Source organism: Macrotis lagotis, chromosome 1 (genome assembly GCF_037893015.1).
Source record: "Macrotis lagotis isolate mMagLag1 chromosome 1, bilby.v1.9.chrom.fasta, whole genome shotgun sequence".
NCBI classification, from domain to species: Eukaryota; Metazoa; Chordata; class Mammalia; order Peramelemorphia; family Peramelidae; genus Macrotis; species Macrotis lagotis.
Genome location: NC_133658.1, coordinates 361,734,609 through 361,749,646, shown reverse-complemented (window position 1 = coordinate 361,749,646; position 15,038 = coordinate 361,734,609).

The following is a 15,038-nucleotide window of genomic DNA, read 5'->3' as shown; positions in this document are numbered from 1 at the left end:
TTGATGAAGCTCTGTATTCTAACAGAATCGAGAAAGGAACATTTCAGATTTGGGGACCAAGGCATAGAGGTGTGAGATGAATGCTGAATTCAGGAATAGGCCAATCTGGCAGCAAAGTAGAGTATGTGAGGGGGTGTGATGTGAAATAAGCCTGGCAAGGTAGGTTGGAGCCACATTATGAAAGGCTTTTCATGCCAAGCTGAGAAGTTTTTATTTTATCCTAGAGGCATGCATGCATAAGGGAGTCACTGAAGGTTCTTGGGGGAAGGGAAAGGTTGTACAACACAAAGCAATACACAATTATAAAGTACCTATGATATGTAGAATACTGTGGTAAGTGTCCGCAATACTAAAAGGAAAAAGGAAAGAAGAGGGGCTGACATGGTGAAATCTGTGCTTTAGAGAGATAATTTTGTCATCTCTGTAAAAGACTGTCAAGAAAAGAGTCTGGGAGCAAAATGTCCAATCCTCATGAGAATGAATGAATGAATGAAGCATCCCATCCAATCCTAGACAATTAATCAACAAACATTTATTAAACACTTAATTATGTGCCAGACACAACCTGTGGATATAAGGACAAACATGTAATAATCTCTGCCTTCAAGGAATTTACATTCTATAAGAAGGAAATCCTGGAGATTGGTGATTGAAAGTGGGATGTTTTGGTTTTTGAAGTTATTTATATTCAACATGCAAAAATAATATTCTGGACTTAGAATTAGGGAGACCAGGTTAAAAATCTTGCCTGGAGGGGCGGCTAGGTGGCGTAGTGGATAAAGTACTGGCCTTGGAGTCAGGAGTACCTGAGTTCAAATCAGGTCTTAGACACTTAATAATTATCTAGCTGTGTGGCCTTGGGCAAGCCACTTAACTCCGTTTGCCTTGCAAAAACCTAAAAAAAAAAAAATCTTGCCTGGGCCTAGGCAGGTTACTTAACTTCTTTGCCTCATTTTCCTTATCTATGATGATAAATGATATTTGTCTTCTTGTTCTCAAAGAAGATCATGACATCAGAGAGATGATGCCATGACAAACAAGTAGATTGGATATGATGAGGGAGTGCTGTGCTAAGTCACTAGCTTCATTTTTCCTCCAAAGCTATCTGGGACCAGTGGTCAGATATGGATCAGGATGACTGGAGAAGGCACTTTATCTATAAAATGGAGTTAATAATAAGTACCTACATTATGAGGTTGTAATGGAACTTAAATGAGATAAAAATATATAATGTACTTTGAAAATCTCAAAATATAAATGTTAACTCTTATTGTTATTTAACAAGGACATTTAGAGGAGGGTTATTTTTTTTTTTTTAGATTTTTTTTGTAAGGCAAACAGGGTTAAGTGGCTTGCCCAAGGCCACACAGTTAGGTAATTATTAAGTGTCTGAGAGTGGATTTGAACCCAGGTACTCCTGACTCCAGGGCTGGTGCTCCATCCACTGCACCACCCAGCTGCCCCTGGGAGGGGTATATTTAATAAAAATAATGAATTACATAGTGGGCATGTTGAGTTTGAGATGTCTATGGGACAGTGAGGAAGAGACTGCTAGCAGTAAGTTACTGATGTAGGACTGGCATGTAGAAGAGAGAAGAAGGTTGGATGTGTAGATCTGAGAAATAGCTCCACAAAAACAATTGAAGCCATGGAAGCTAATGAGATCACCAAGAGAAAGTATAGAACGAAAAGAGACAACTTCAAAGAACACCCACCTTTGGGAGAGGGAAAGGGAAGATGAGGCAAAGGAATTTGAGAAGAAGCAGTTAGACAGGTAGGAGAACCACCAGAAGAAGGCAATGTTGTAGCTGAAGAAGAGAGCATCTAGGAGGAATGGATGGCCAACCGTGTCAAAAGCTCATGAAGGATGAGGATTGAATTTAAGTCATTGTATTTGGCATTTAAGAGATTATTAGTCACCATGGAGTGGACAGTTTCATGGAGCTGGAAGTCAGACTAGAATGAAGGTGGTTGAGAAGTGGATGGGGTTTAAAGTGACTCTCAAAGTAAAGGATTCTACCAATTGGAGATGACAATAGGATGCATTCCAGGTCCATGTCTAAGGACATATGCACAGAGATGAGTAATGTTTGAAGTGTCCTTCTCAAGAATGAAATTCTGAAGACACAAAAAGGACAGTTCTGATTAGGAAGATCAAGCAAGGAGCTTGTTCAAAAAGTTCCAGGTGGATGATACACGTGGAACTCACCAACCAAACTAGATGTTTTAAAGATGTGGTCAGATGAGAGAAGCAAGGGAAGGTAAAAGTGCATAATATAGTCCTGGCACAGTCCTGCAAGAATAGTGTCAGACATCCAAAATTCAGAATGAACTAAGAGTCTGGCAAAGACAAGTAAATATAATCTAAAATGGTTTTTTTTTTGTTTTTGCTTTTATATTTAACTGTACTGTGGAAGAAAGGAAGATGAAAGAAGGGATAGCACAGGGGCTTGGGGGGGGTGGCTAGGTGGTGCAGTGGATAGAGCACTAGCCTTGGAGTCAGAAGTACCTGGGTTCAAATCCAACCTCAGACACTTAATAATTACCTAGCTGTGTGGCCTTGGGCAAGCCACTTAACCCTGTTGCCTTGAAAAATCTTTAAAAAAAAAAGAAGGGATAGCACTGATGGGTGGAGAGAGACAAGGTGATAATTGACCACAGAGAGGAAGCAGAATTTCTTAATACTTTATTTCATTTGTTTTCTCTTTCAAAGATAGAAAGGGACATGAAATGACAATGCAAGTATGGTTAATAGAAGGTTGATATGCTGTACAATTAAGGAGATAGTAATAAAGAATCTAATGAAATATATATTTTTTAAGGCAGCATGACATAGTGGTTAGAAAACTGGCTTCAAAGTCAGGGTGACCTGAGTTCAAAAGGCATCTCTGACACATACTAGATGGGTTCCACTGGGAAAAATCTCTTAACTTCTTTGTGACCCAGGAAACTTTTTAAGACTCTAAATTGCAGGACAGTTGCTGATTTGTATTAGTAGAGGAAGTTTTCTCAACAGGAAGATGAAGCTATCCCTCTAAGGATGAAATTGCAGATTCACACTTTAAATTTTTTTTATTAAAAAAAGGTTAGTGAACATTTTATAAAGGAATTAGTGGATCTGCTTCATCAAGAACAGGTCATGCCAGACTAACCTTCTTTTTTTGACAGTGTTACTAAACTGGTAGAACAGGATATATTGCTGTATATACATATTACCTACATTTTAGCTAAATATTTGATAATATCTCTCATTATCATTTTCTTTTGGAAAAAATGGACAGATGTGTGCTGAGGATAGCATAATTAAATGGATTTGAAAATGGTTAAGTGATCAGACCCTTAAAGCAGGTATTCACAGTTTGATATCAGCTTGAGGTGAGGCATATAGTAGAGTGACCACCAAGAATTTGTGCTTGGTTCTCCTCCACCAATTACCATTTTTATCTCTATTTATCAATGATTTGAATAAAGGAATAATTGGTAATTTGGGTAACTTTTTTTGTTGTTGTTGAGTCATGTCTGACTCTGTGAGCCCATTTGGGGTTTTCTTGGAAGAGATACTGGAATGATTTGCCATTTCCTTCTCTAGCTCATTTTACAGATGAAGAAATTAAGGCAAACAAGGTGAATGATGTGTTCAGGGTCACAAAGCTAGTGTTTGAGGCTGGATTTGAATTCAAGAAGTCTTTCTGACAGGAACTCCTTGATAACATAGAACAATGCAATGAATCCAATAAGAGAACTCTAATAGAGATAAATGTTTGAAGTCTTGCTCTTAGAGATCAAAATCAACTTCACAAGTACAAGATGAGCTAGACATAACTAGGATAATAAAAAGGTCAATCAAGACTGTTATCAATCTGGGATGTTTAAAAATTTTTTTGTCAATTAGCATGCATTCATTTTCTCTCCCACCTCCACCCCACTTTGCCCCCAACTGGAAAAAAAAAGGGAAAAATCCTTATAACAAATATACATTGTCATGCAAAACAAATTTCCATTTTGGCCCTATCCAAAAATTTGCGTCACATTCTGCACTGAATCCAACACCTGTCTCTGTCAAGAGGTGGGTAGTAATCTTCATCATTGTTCTAGTGGTTTGAGCATTGTACTGCATTGATTAGAGTTTATAACTCTTTCAAAACTGTTCCTTTTTTGAAAAAATAGTGAGTTAATGTATACTTTATAAATATCAGTACCTAAAAAAGAAACCCCCGCTGTCCCTACCCTCGAGGTAGTGAGAATAATCTGTAAATAACTCGCTACATGCAAGACAATGATGTTTGTCCTCCCTTCTCGAAGACCAGAGTATAAGGGAGGTGATGCCATGACAGGCATGTGAATTGGATTTGAATGAGAGGGTGCTTGTGCTAAGTTACTAGCCTCACTATCTCCTCCAGAGTCATCTGGGTCCTGTGACCAGATATAGATGAGGAAGATTGGAGATGGCTCTGGATGCCAATCACTTAACCCTGATTATATATAAAATATGTAAAGAATACATAGAAGGCAATCTGAAGGAAGGTTGGGGGTACCAGGAAGCATCTCCTGCACAAGGTGGGATTTGAGCAGAGTCTTTTTTTTTTCTTTAAATGAATATATTTGGAAGGTGTGTGTGTGTGTGTGTGTGTGTGTGTGTGTGTGTGTGTGTGTGTGTTGAACTGAGTCTTGACAGAAACCAGTAGGCGGAGGTGAGATATATGTGGTTTGTACATAGTGAATTTTTTGGCGTGTGTATTGAATATGTGTGCATGTGTGTGTGTAGTCTCTGCATGTTTGTGTGTATGTATAGGATGTGTGTCTATAGAATGTGTTCATTTGGAGGTGTGTATGGAGGTGTGTGCAATGCAATCCAGCCATGCTGGAACGTTTGTATATTATGAACTAGTTGGTAAATAATGGGGGTGTGGCAGGTGTGAGCCCTGTGCCATGGCTTGGGGGGGGGGGGTCAAGGGCGGGGAGAGGAGGGAAGAAGGTATGCCCCACCTATCTGGTTCTCCTGGGCTGGGAGATGCAGCAAGTAGGTGGGTGTCACCTGGGTCCTGTTTGTGGGACAGAGGCCAAGGAGGGCGGGCTTCAGGTCAAGTCTGACTGTACTCCTCCCCAGCCTTGGGAAGCAGATCCTGCTAGAGGCAGGCTAGGGAGGTAAGGCTGATCCACAAAGGGACATAGAGTGACAACCACAGTGGTGGAGTTTTACTAGCTGGGTTACCAGGGCTGGGTCAGGTCAGGAGAAGGACTCCAGGCTCCCTGGCTTAGTGACTGGCTGGGTGGGGTACTCCTGGATATTAGGCAGTAACTGGTCTAAACTCTGGTTTCCTTATTCCCACACAAGCCTCTTAAAAACAAGGACTCTCCCTTCCCTCTCTTGGTGACTTTTTTTGGCAGGGTGTGGCATTGAAGGGGTCTTTCTGCCGCACCAAACCTTTCCCTTTCTTTGGATGTGGCCCAGGCTGGAGTAGAATTAGAAAAAAAAGAGAATCATCACAATGTTAGAATGGAGAAGTACTTTTGAGATTATGTAGTCCAACCCTCTCATTTTACAGGTGAAAGCAGTGACTTCTTTCCCAAGGTCACATCTGAACCAGTATTAAAATGCAGATCTCTAGACAGACAGTGCAGTCTCTCCATTATAAGGATAGAGTGAAAACACATTGGTATCTAACTTTCCTTCTTCCCTCCCTCCCTTCCTTGCTACTTTCCTTCCTTCCTTCTTCCTCCTTTTTCTCTGTGTCTCTCCCTCCCTTGCTTTTTTCCTTCCTTCCTTCTTTCCTCCTACTCTTCCTTCTTCCCTCCTTCCCTCCTTTGTTTCTTTCCTTCCCCCTTCTTCCTCCTTTCTCCCTCTCTCCTCCCTTGTTTTTTCCTTCCTTCCTTCCTTCCTTCCTTCCTTCCTTCCTTCCTTCCTTCCTTCCTCCTATCTTCCTTCCTTTTTCCCTCAAATATTCATTAAGTGCTGACAGCATGCATAGCACCACATATGATACTGAAGAAGATACAGTATTTTTGTTTTTGCAAGACAGTAGGGTTGAGTGACTTGCCCAAGGTCACAGAGCTAGGTAATTATTAAGTGCCTGAGGCTGGATTTGAACTCAGGTCCTCCTGACTCCAGGACCTACTCCAGGACCTGTGCTCTCCACTGTACCACCTAGCCACCCTGAGTTACAGTATTAAGATAAGACTATCTCAAGGAGCTTACAGTCTAGTTAGGAGGAATAAGACACAACACACAGATGAGATATCTTATGAAAAGTGTTCATGAGAGAAGTACAAAATGAATTTCTGGGTGAAATCTGGGGAGAAACTTTGTCAGAAAAGGTGACATGTTACATAATCACAGAATTTCAAGGTTGGAAGGGACCTCGATGATCATCATGATCAACCTGCACTGGATCAAGTATCCCTTCAATAGCACCCCAAGAAGTGGTCATCCTCCTTTTTTTGAAGGCTTCCACATAAGGGGAAATCCACTGCTTCTACAGACAGCCCATTCCACTTTGAGCAGTTCTATTTGATAGGAATTTCTTCCCAGCATCCAGCTTAAATTCACCTCTTCCTTTTCAACCCATTTCCTTCCAAAGATGGGTTTTCTGTCATAGACAGCCAAGTAGAATAAGTGTAATTCCTCTTCCACATACTTAACTACATTTAGCCTTCAAAATATTTAATTAGAGCTATTACACTCCCCTTGAATCTTCTTTTCTTCAGATTCAAAGTCCCCACTTTCTCCAATCAGCCCACACACTGCATGATCTGGAGGCCCTCCTCTGGACAGTGAGTGCTTATCAATTACCCTCCCTGAAGGTGATATCCAGAAATGAATAAAATCCTTTGGTGTGTTCTGATGAGGATGGAATACACCAGGGCTATTATCTCCTGATTCCTGAGGTTTTGAAAGGTAGACGAGCATTCTGCAGGCAAATAAGAGGAAGGAGAATATTTTAGGAATAGAATGTAGCATGAGCAAAGTTAAGACTCAGGTCTTTTTCAGGAGCAAAGAGGAACCTTTTAAATGGAATGTAGAATGGACAGAAAGGGAGTGGGGGTATAGGACTGTTAGATTATCTACAATAATTTCCTAGTTAGCTGTTTACTTGCAAAGACATATGAATAAGACTGGGAAAATGGGACAATACTAGATCATGGAGAGCTTTAAATGACAAACAAGAGGTTTAATTTCAGTAACTCTTTAAAGTTTACAAAGTGTTTCTCCTCTGCTGCAGCCTTGGGTAATAGCAAACTTGTTAATACAATTACTACACTGTTCAACTTTTACAAATAAGGGAATCAAGGCTCAGCGGAGTTAAATAACTTAGTCAAAACCATCCTCCTTTCAAAGAGGAGGGGTGGGATTCAAATCCAGGACCTTTCCACAATCCCATCCTCACAGGTCACAACAAAGGAACCATTTAAGGTGTTTGAACAGAGGAGTGATTTGACCAGCTCTGGACTCAGGGGTCCTGGGTTTTCCTTACTTCTGAGTGACCTGTGGTTGATTTAGCGAACTTTGGCAGCATCTCACCTGGTTGGCTCACTCCATGGAGTTTGGCTCACTGGGTTCCTGTTGTTGGCCCCCAGTGGGTTTCACAATGGGAATCCCAGCTCCTACATGGCTGATAAATCTTTCATGCTACTTAGAGCTGACCTCCGGGCCCCAGGGCCAGGTGCTCGAGCAAGTCTTGGCAGGATTTTGCAATCCAAGCTCCCTCCCACCTCCCCACCCCCATCCCTTGCTGGGAGCTGCCCAGTCACCTGGAGGGATACATGCAAAGCAGCTTCTGCAGAATGGTTAAGGGTATAAACATAAAGGTTTCCTCATATCACAATATCTTATTTGAATTCAGATCCAGGACACTTTCCACTGTACCATGAGGTATCTTACTATTTAATGCTGGAAAAAAATCTTAAAGATTATAGGGAAAAGCATTGATTCTAGAATCAGGAGACATGGGTTCAAATTCTGTCTTGACTGAATACTAACCATAGGCCCCTGAGCACATCACTTCCTGTGTTTGAATATAGATTTATGAAATATAAAGTGAGGAAATTGGATGAGACAGCCTCTGAGGTCCCTTCCAGCTTTAGAGCTATGATACTATGACCAAGTTTGACCTTTTGCCTTGAAAGGTAGAGAAACAGGCTCAAAGAGGGAAAGTAAACTCAACCTCACCCAAGAGTCCATAGGGACTTCATGTTCTTTGGTAACAATAAAGGTCTCACTCAGTTCAGCAAAGGTAGACTACTGACTTGAGCTCTCAGGTTATATACCTAAGGTGCTTTAGTCATAGAAGAAGAGATTTCCCCAGTGTACATTCCATGGTGTGCACATTCCCTTCCCCTTTGAGCCTATTGCTGTGGCCAGGATGTGCCCCTGATGCCTGCATTGATACATCCTAGGGACTCCTCAGGAGTCCAGTTCTGGAGAGTGGGCAATGGGCTCCCTGAATCATTTCCTGGATCTTCCAGATATCCAAGTATCCTGCAAGTAGGTGGACAGAAATACACATGTGGGAGGGATGTTGAAGCAAAATCAGAATCTCAAAAGTGCAAGGAACCCCTGAGGGAATCTAGTCCAACTCCCCTTCAAAATAGCCCCAGTGAATGGTTGTCTAACCCCCAATGAACATTTTCCTTGTTGGGGAACTCTCTACCTTCCAAGGGAACTCATTCTACCTTTTTGGCAGTTCTATTTGGTTAAAAGGTCTTTAGGTTAACCAAAATGGGCCCTTTTGTAGCATTCTCATTGATCCTTGTTCTGCATTCTGGAGTCTCACAGAATAATCTCTTTCCCACTTTTCCATGACAACCCTTTGGCTATCTAGAGACAAGGCTCCTGTCTCCTTCATGTCTTATATTCTCCACAGTCAACATCCTCAATTCCTTCAACTGATCTTTGTATGATGTGGTGTACAGTTCCCTTCTCATTCTGGCCATCCTTCACTGACATTGCTCAGACTTATCAGTATCCCTGCTCAAATGTAGTAGAGAAAATAGCACAGAGTCCCAGATGTGATCTGACTAAGGCAGGACTGTTACCTCCTTGACCTTATTTAGGGCAGTATACTTTTTTTAAAAAAGCCCAAGATTATAGGTAGTAGGGCACAGCTAGGTGGTACAATGGAGAAAGTGTCATGAGGATTTGAGTTCAAATGTGGCCTCAGACTTTGGTCAAGTCGCATAATATTGTTTGCCTCAGTTTCTCATCTGTAAAATGATCTGGAGAAGGAAGTGGCAAACCACTTCAGTAACTTTATCAAGAAAACCCTAATCAGAGTCATGGAAAGTCAGAAACAACTACAACAACAACGAAGATTGCAGGAACATTTCTAGTACCACATCATACTGTTGAGTCATAACTAGTTCTCAGTCCACCAAACCCCCCAGGTCTTTTCAATTGAACTCTTGCCTGCCATAGCTTCCCCATTCTTTACTTGTGCAATTGGTTTTTCTTTTTTAACATAAATGGAAGAGGTAGGATGGCATAATCAAAACAACATGAAATTAAAAAGTCAAAAAGTCAGAAGATCTGGGTTCAAATCCAAGACGTATCACTTACTTCCTGTGCAACCCCTGCCAAATGACTTCCTGTCTCTGGAGCCTCAGTTTTCTCCTTTGTAAAATGAAGGGTTTGGGTCAGATGATGTCTTAAGTCCTGATGATCCTGTGATTTTTATCTTTATCCCAGTTAAGTTTGATCTTAGTGATTTTTCTTTATCTTTCTAAATGGAGGTTCTTTCATGCTAATGTGCTAATTCTCCCTTCTATACCCCAAAATCTAATAAGTGGGCCTTGAGTCTGATTCATCAGTCAGTAAATGTACATTATGTGTAAGGTTTCTGGGTAAGATATAGGTATGGATACAAAGACAAGATCTTGTCCTGAAGGAGCCTGAGGGCTGGGCTCACAAACAGGAAGATCTGAGTTCAAATCTAGCCTCAGCTACTCACCACATGTGAGCATGGGCAAGTCACAATCTCTCTTGCCTCAGTTTCCTCAATTGTAAAATGGTGATAATTAAAGCATCCACTTCCCAGGGTTGTTGTGAGATCAATTAGATGACATTTGTTATGTTCTTAGCCTACACCTGACATATAAAGCTTAATATAAATATAAATAATAAATATATAAATAAATATAATATAAATATAAAACTTTCTTCTTTCATTAGTAGGGAAGAAAAATCCATAACATAAAACAGAATATGATATAGGATCTATGAGAGGAGGGGAGCGAATGCACTCTGTTCCTTGTGGGAATTTGAATTAGTGAAGGCCTTGGGCTCTGGGAAAAGGTGACATTTGAGCTGGGCCTTGAAGGAAAGGTAGGATTTCAATAAGTAGGGATGGGGGAGGAGGGTGTTCCAACTTGGGGATCAGGATGAACAAAGCTAAGGGTTGGGGAATGGGGCTGAGTTCAGTGAACAGTCCAAGGTTCCTGGAGTTTAGGTTTCATGTTGAGAAAAGTCATGAATCTGGAAAAGGAATTTATAAAGGTAGATTATGGAGACTTGAGTGCCAGCTTAAGAAGTTTTACCTTGGGAGTAGCTTAGGTGGCACACTGCCCCTGGAGTCAGGAGGACCTGAGTTCAAATTCAGCCTCAGACACAATAATTACCTAGCTATATGACCTTGGGAAGTCAGTTAACTCCATTGTCTTACAAAAACCAAAAGCCCCCCCCAAAAAAGAAGTTTTGCTTGTAAAAATCAATGTTAAATATTAAATTGTACTATAATGGATAGAGCCCTAGATTGAGTCAGAGAACTTACATTCAAATTCTATCTCTGTTCCTTATTTTGCATGAACTTGGACAAATCACACAACTTCTGTGATCTTCTCTTCACTCCCATGTATAATGAAAGAGTTGGAGCAGATGCCCATTTAAATCCCTTCCAATTAAAAATCCTATGATTTGCATTGAACAGAATTAGGCCCAGGCATAGATTCCTAGGGTTGCCCCAGAGAGCATACTCCAGAGTGACACTGGTTTATGAATTAAGGCTCTTCAATTGTAATTCTCCAATCAGCCACTATTTAGTAATAAATAAGTAGCAGTTGCCTTTTAATGCTGCCTGCTCCCAGATAATGCAAGGGTCTGGAGATTAGACAGCCCTAGCTAGAAGTGACTGACAAGCCTTTTGGGGTTGGCAAAGGTGAGGGAGGTTCTTGGCTAATACAGAATAGTATCTCTCATTTCCCCTCCTTCCCCCTGGGATGGGCAGCAATCCCAGAGTTCTTGGCCCACACACATTACACCATCTTGCCCCTTGCTCTCCTGTGGTGATAGCGGGACATTCTGAGATGCTCTGACTTTCATTTAACTCTGATTCCAAGCAGGGCTAGAAGTTGGTGGGGGAAGACAGAGAAGGGGGAAAGAGAGGGAGGGGGAGATGGGGGGAAAGGAAGAAGGAGGGAGAGAGGAAGAGGGAAGAGTAGAAAGGTGAAGAGAGGGCAAGAGGGAGAAGAGAAGAGGGTAGAAAGGAGAAATGGAGAAAGGGGAAAGGAAACAGAGAGAAAGAGAAAAAGAGGAAAAGGGAGGGAGAAGGGGAAGAAAGGGAGAATGGGAGGAAAGGGAGGGGAGAGAGGGAGAGACAAAAAAGAAGAGAGGGGAAGAGGGAGAGGGAAAGGACAGGGAAAAGGAGGGGAGGGAGAAAGGGGTAGAAGTAGGGAGGAAAAAAAGAGAAAGGGAGAAACAAATGCTCTCTCTGGATTACAGTTTTCTCCTCTATAAACAGAGGAAGTTAGACTAGTTGATCTCTTAGGTTCCTTTTCAGCCCCAAGAACCCCTAGTTCTTTGAGATAGTGGTTTGCTTGAGTCTTGAAGGAAGATTCAATGAATATATTTGAGTAGATAGACAAGCTGAAGAGATGAATTCCAGGTTGTAAGAAAACCATAAGCCAGTTCATGAAGGTTACTGAAATGTCAAAGATAACAGCTCCCTTTTCTAGGACCTTGTTGGGCAAGATGGTCTGGGTATAGTGGTTTCTGAATTCTCTGAAAGCTGCCTTTGGCCATCCATGGGGCCAGAAGAATATTGGCTGACTTTTCCAGTGGTGGGATGATGAGGATGGGAGTTCTACAGAGAAAATTAGAACAATGTTGACTTCCCTTTTATCCTACTACTCCCTGCCCTAGCTAGCCAGGGTCTCTTATCACAAGGCCCTCTAAAAGTTGTGGATTGTTCAGAAACTTGATGAAAACTCAGAGGAGTCCAGGCAGGGTGAATGGACACCATTCCTTTCCCCTTTCCCTATCTTCCTCTACTCTGGGGAAGATAATATCTGGATGTGAAGGTCTTGGCTTGATTTCTAGGGAGGCTGCTTCTGGTGGTTTCTCGTGCCAATAGATGCAGTTTTCCCACAAGTTTCCCTTCCTCATCTTTGCTGTCAGTTGGCAGCATGTGTTTTGGCTCTCCTGGACCCTCTTACCCAAGGGAGTAAGAGCTCTACCTGAGATAGAGACTGATCCATTGTGGGAGCAGACAAAGCATTGAGCCAGGAAGTAGAAAGCCCCGAGGTGCATTTCTTACCCTGGCTTTAGCCTGCCAAGTTCCTTGGCATTTTGCTGTTCCTCTCTGACCTCACTTTCTTTCCCATTTGTAAAATGGGGCTCATGATTTCTACTCTCTCTCTCTCTCTCTCTCTCTCTTTGATTTTTAGAATTTAGGGCTGGAGGACCCTCTTAGTTAAGTGATTTTCAGAGCATAACTCTGGAATTTAAAGGCGGTTTAGTCTACTAGACCCTGGATCGATCATAGCAAAGATTAGATAATGGCATTTCTCAAATTTGTTTCTGGCATGAACTGAGTCAGGAAGAGTTCAAGAGCACTGACTGGATCTGGAATCAGATGTCCTGGGTTCAAATCTATCTCTATTTCTTATGTGACTTTGGCAAGTCATTTAGCCTTTCTACAAGTCAGTGTCTTCATAATTCAACAACCTCTAGGGTTTCTTCTGGTTTTAAGTGCCAAGAGTCTACAAGACCGAGATAGTGACAGATGAAAACATGGAGAGAAAAAATGAAAGATATAAAAACAAAAGAGGTTAAACACAGTGCATTCTGGTGAGGCCTTATGTGTCCCTTGCCCTTTCTCTATCTCAGATTCTCCACCCCCTCCTATAACAGGGGAATCAGAGTTGAGCTGCTATCCCAGGTGCTGATGGAGTCTATTACTACCAAGCCTCTGACCCACCTAGCCTGAGGAGGGGGGAATCTTAGGATATGTACCTAGCTTTTTTCCTTTTGCCACCTGCTCCAAACTAAAAAGTGCCTCCTTGGTGTCTATATCCTGAGTTCCCTGGTATGTCCTTCCTTCCCTTTTCCAGGAGGTATGTGAACTGTGGTCCATACCTGAAACTCTTCTTGACTTCTCTCCATTCCATGTCCCCCCACATTCATGTAGATGAGAGTCCTGTTCATTCAATTCTTCCCCAAAATCTAATAATTTTCAGCAGGAAGGAAGGAGGTAAAGAAGGAAACAAGTATGTATTAAAAGCCAGGAAATGGGGCAGCTAGGTGGTGCAGTGGATAAAGCACTGGCCCTGGAGTCAGGAGTACCTGGGTTCAAATCCGGTCTCAGATACTTAATAATTACTTAGCTGTGTGGCCTTGGGCAAGTCACTAACCCCATTTGCCTTGCAAAAACCTAAAAAATAAATAAATAAAAAATAAAAACCAGGTAATGCCCTGGCGCTTTACAAATATTATCTCATTTGATTCTTACAAGTACCCTGGGAGGGAGGTGCTATTATTATTCCCATTTCACGGTTGAGGTAACTGAGATAGACAGAGGCTATGTAACCTCCCCAGGGTTATACAGCTATTAAGTGTCTAAGTCTGGATTTGAACTCAGATCTTCCTAACATTAGGCCCAGTTCTCTGTACCACCTAGCTTCTCTAAAGAGAACCTTAGAGATCATCTAGATCAGCTTTCACATTATAGTATTGAGGAAACTGAGGTTCAAAAAGTGACTTATTTGAAATGACTTTTATACAGTCAAAAAGTGACTATCATGCAGATAGTAATTCTAATTCTGGTCTTCTGACTCCAGATTCTGTGCTGTTCCATCATGCTAGTCTTTGGAAGGCTATTCTAGCTGTTCTCTCCTTTCTACTGCCTTGGTGATCACTTTAGTGATCACCTTAGTACAGGTTCCCATGGCCTCTTGCCTGGACTATTGCAACAGCATTTTAACCAGTTTCCCTGTCTTAAGCCTCTTCCTTTCCAATCCATCCCACACATTGCTAGGTTCATCTTCCGAAAGCACAGATCTAACTGATTCCATTAATTTCAACAAGTTTGTATTAAGCTCCTGTTACACAGGAAGTATCATGGCCACCAGGATGGGGAACTGGCCTCAAAGTCAGGAAGACCTGGGTTCAAGACCCTGCTCGATACATATATTGGTCATGTGACCCTAGACAAGATGCTGAGTCTCAGTTTCTCCATCTGTAAAATGAGGGGACTGAACTCGATGCTTTCTAAGGTTCTTTCCAGCTCTAAATCTCTAAGTCCATTAACATCTCAATGCCCTCTAGTAGCTCTATAAGGAAATAAGTTGCAGAGCAAGTATTCAACTACTTGGGTAAAAGGAGTTCCTCCCATCAATGAAATCACAGATCTGGTCCAAAATAAGAACATTTCCTGATTATTCCCTTTTCACCTTCTTTGGAATTTTTTCATTGCCTACAGAACTAAATCCAAAGTCCATAGCATGACATTTAAGACCTTCCACAATCAGGAACCAACTTTCCTTCCAGTCTTATTTTCCACTCCTTCCTTTCATATATCCTCTACACCCGAACACTTCATTACTCACCATTATCTGGGTATTGGACTCCTAACTTGGAATGGACAATTTTGGTTGAGGAAAATGATTGAGGAGGAGACAGGCAAGAGGAAGGTGTCTAAGGTATGAGTAACTGCTATGTATGGTCATGGTAGACTGGAGACAGAGGAGGTCTTTAAAAAAAGCAAGGTTAGGGTAGAAAAGAATTAATTTAAATGAAGAGGAAGGAGATTGATCTGGAGATCCCCTAAGGA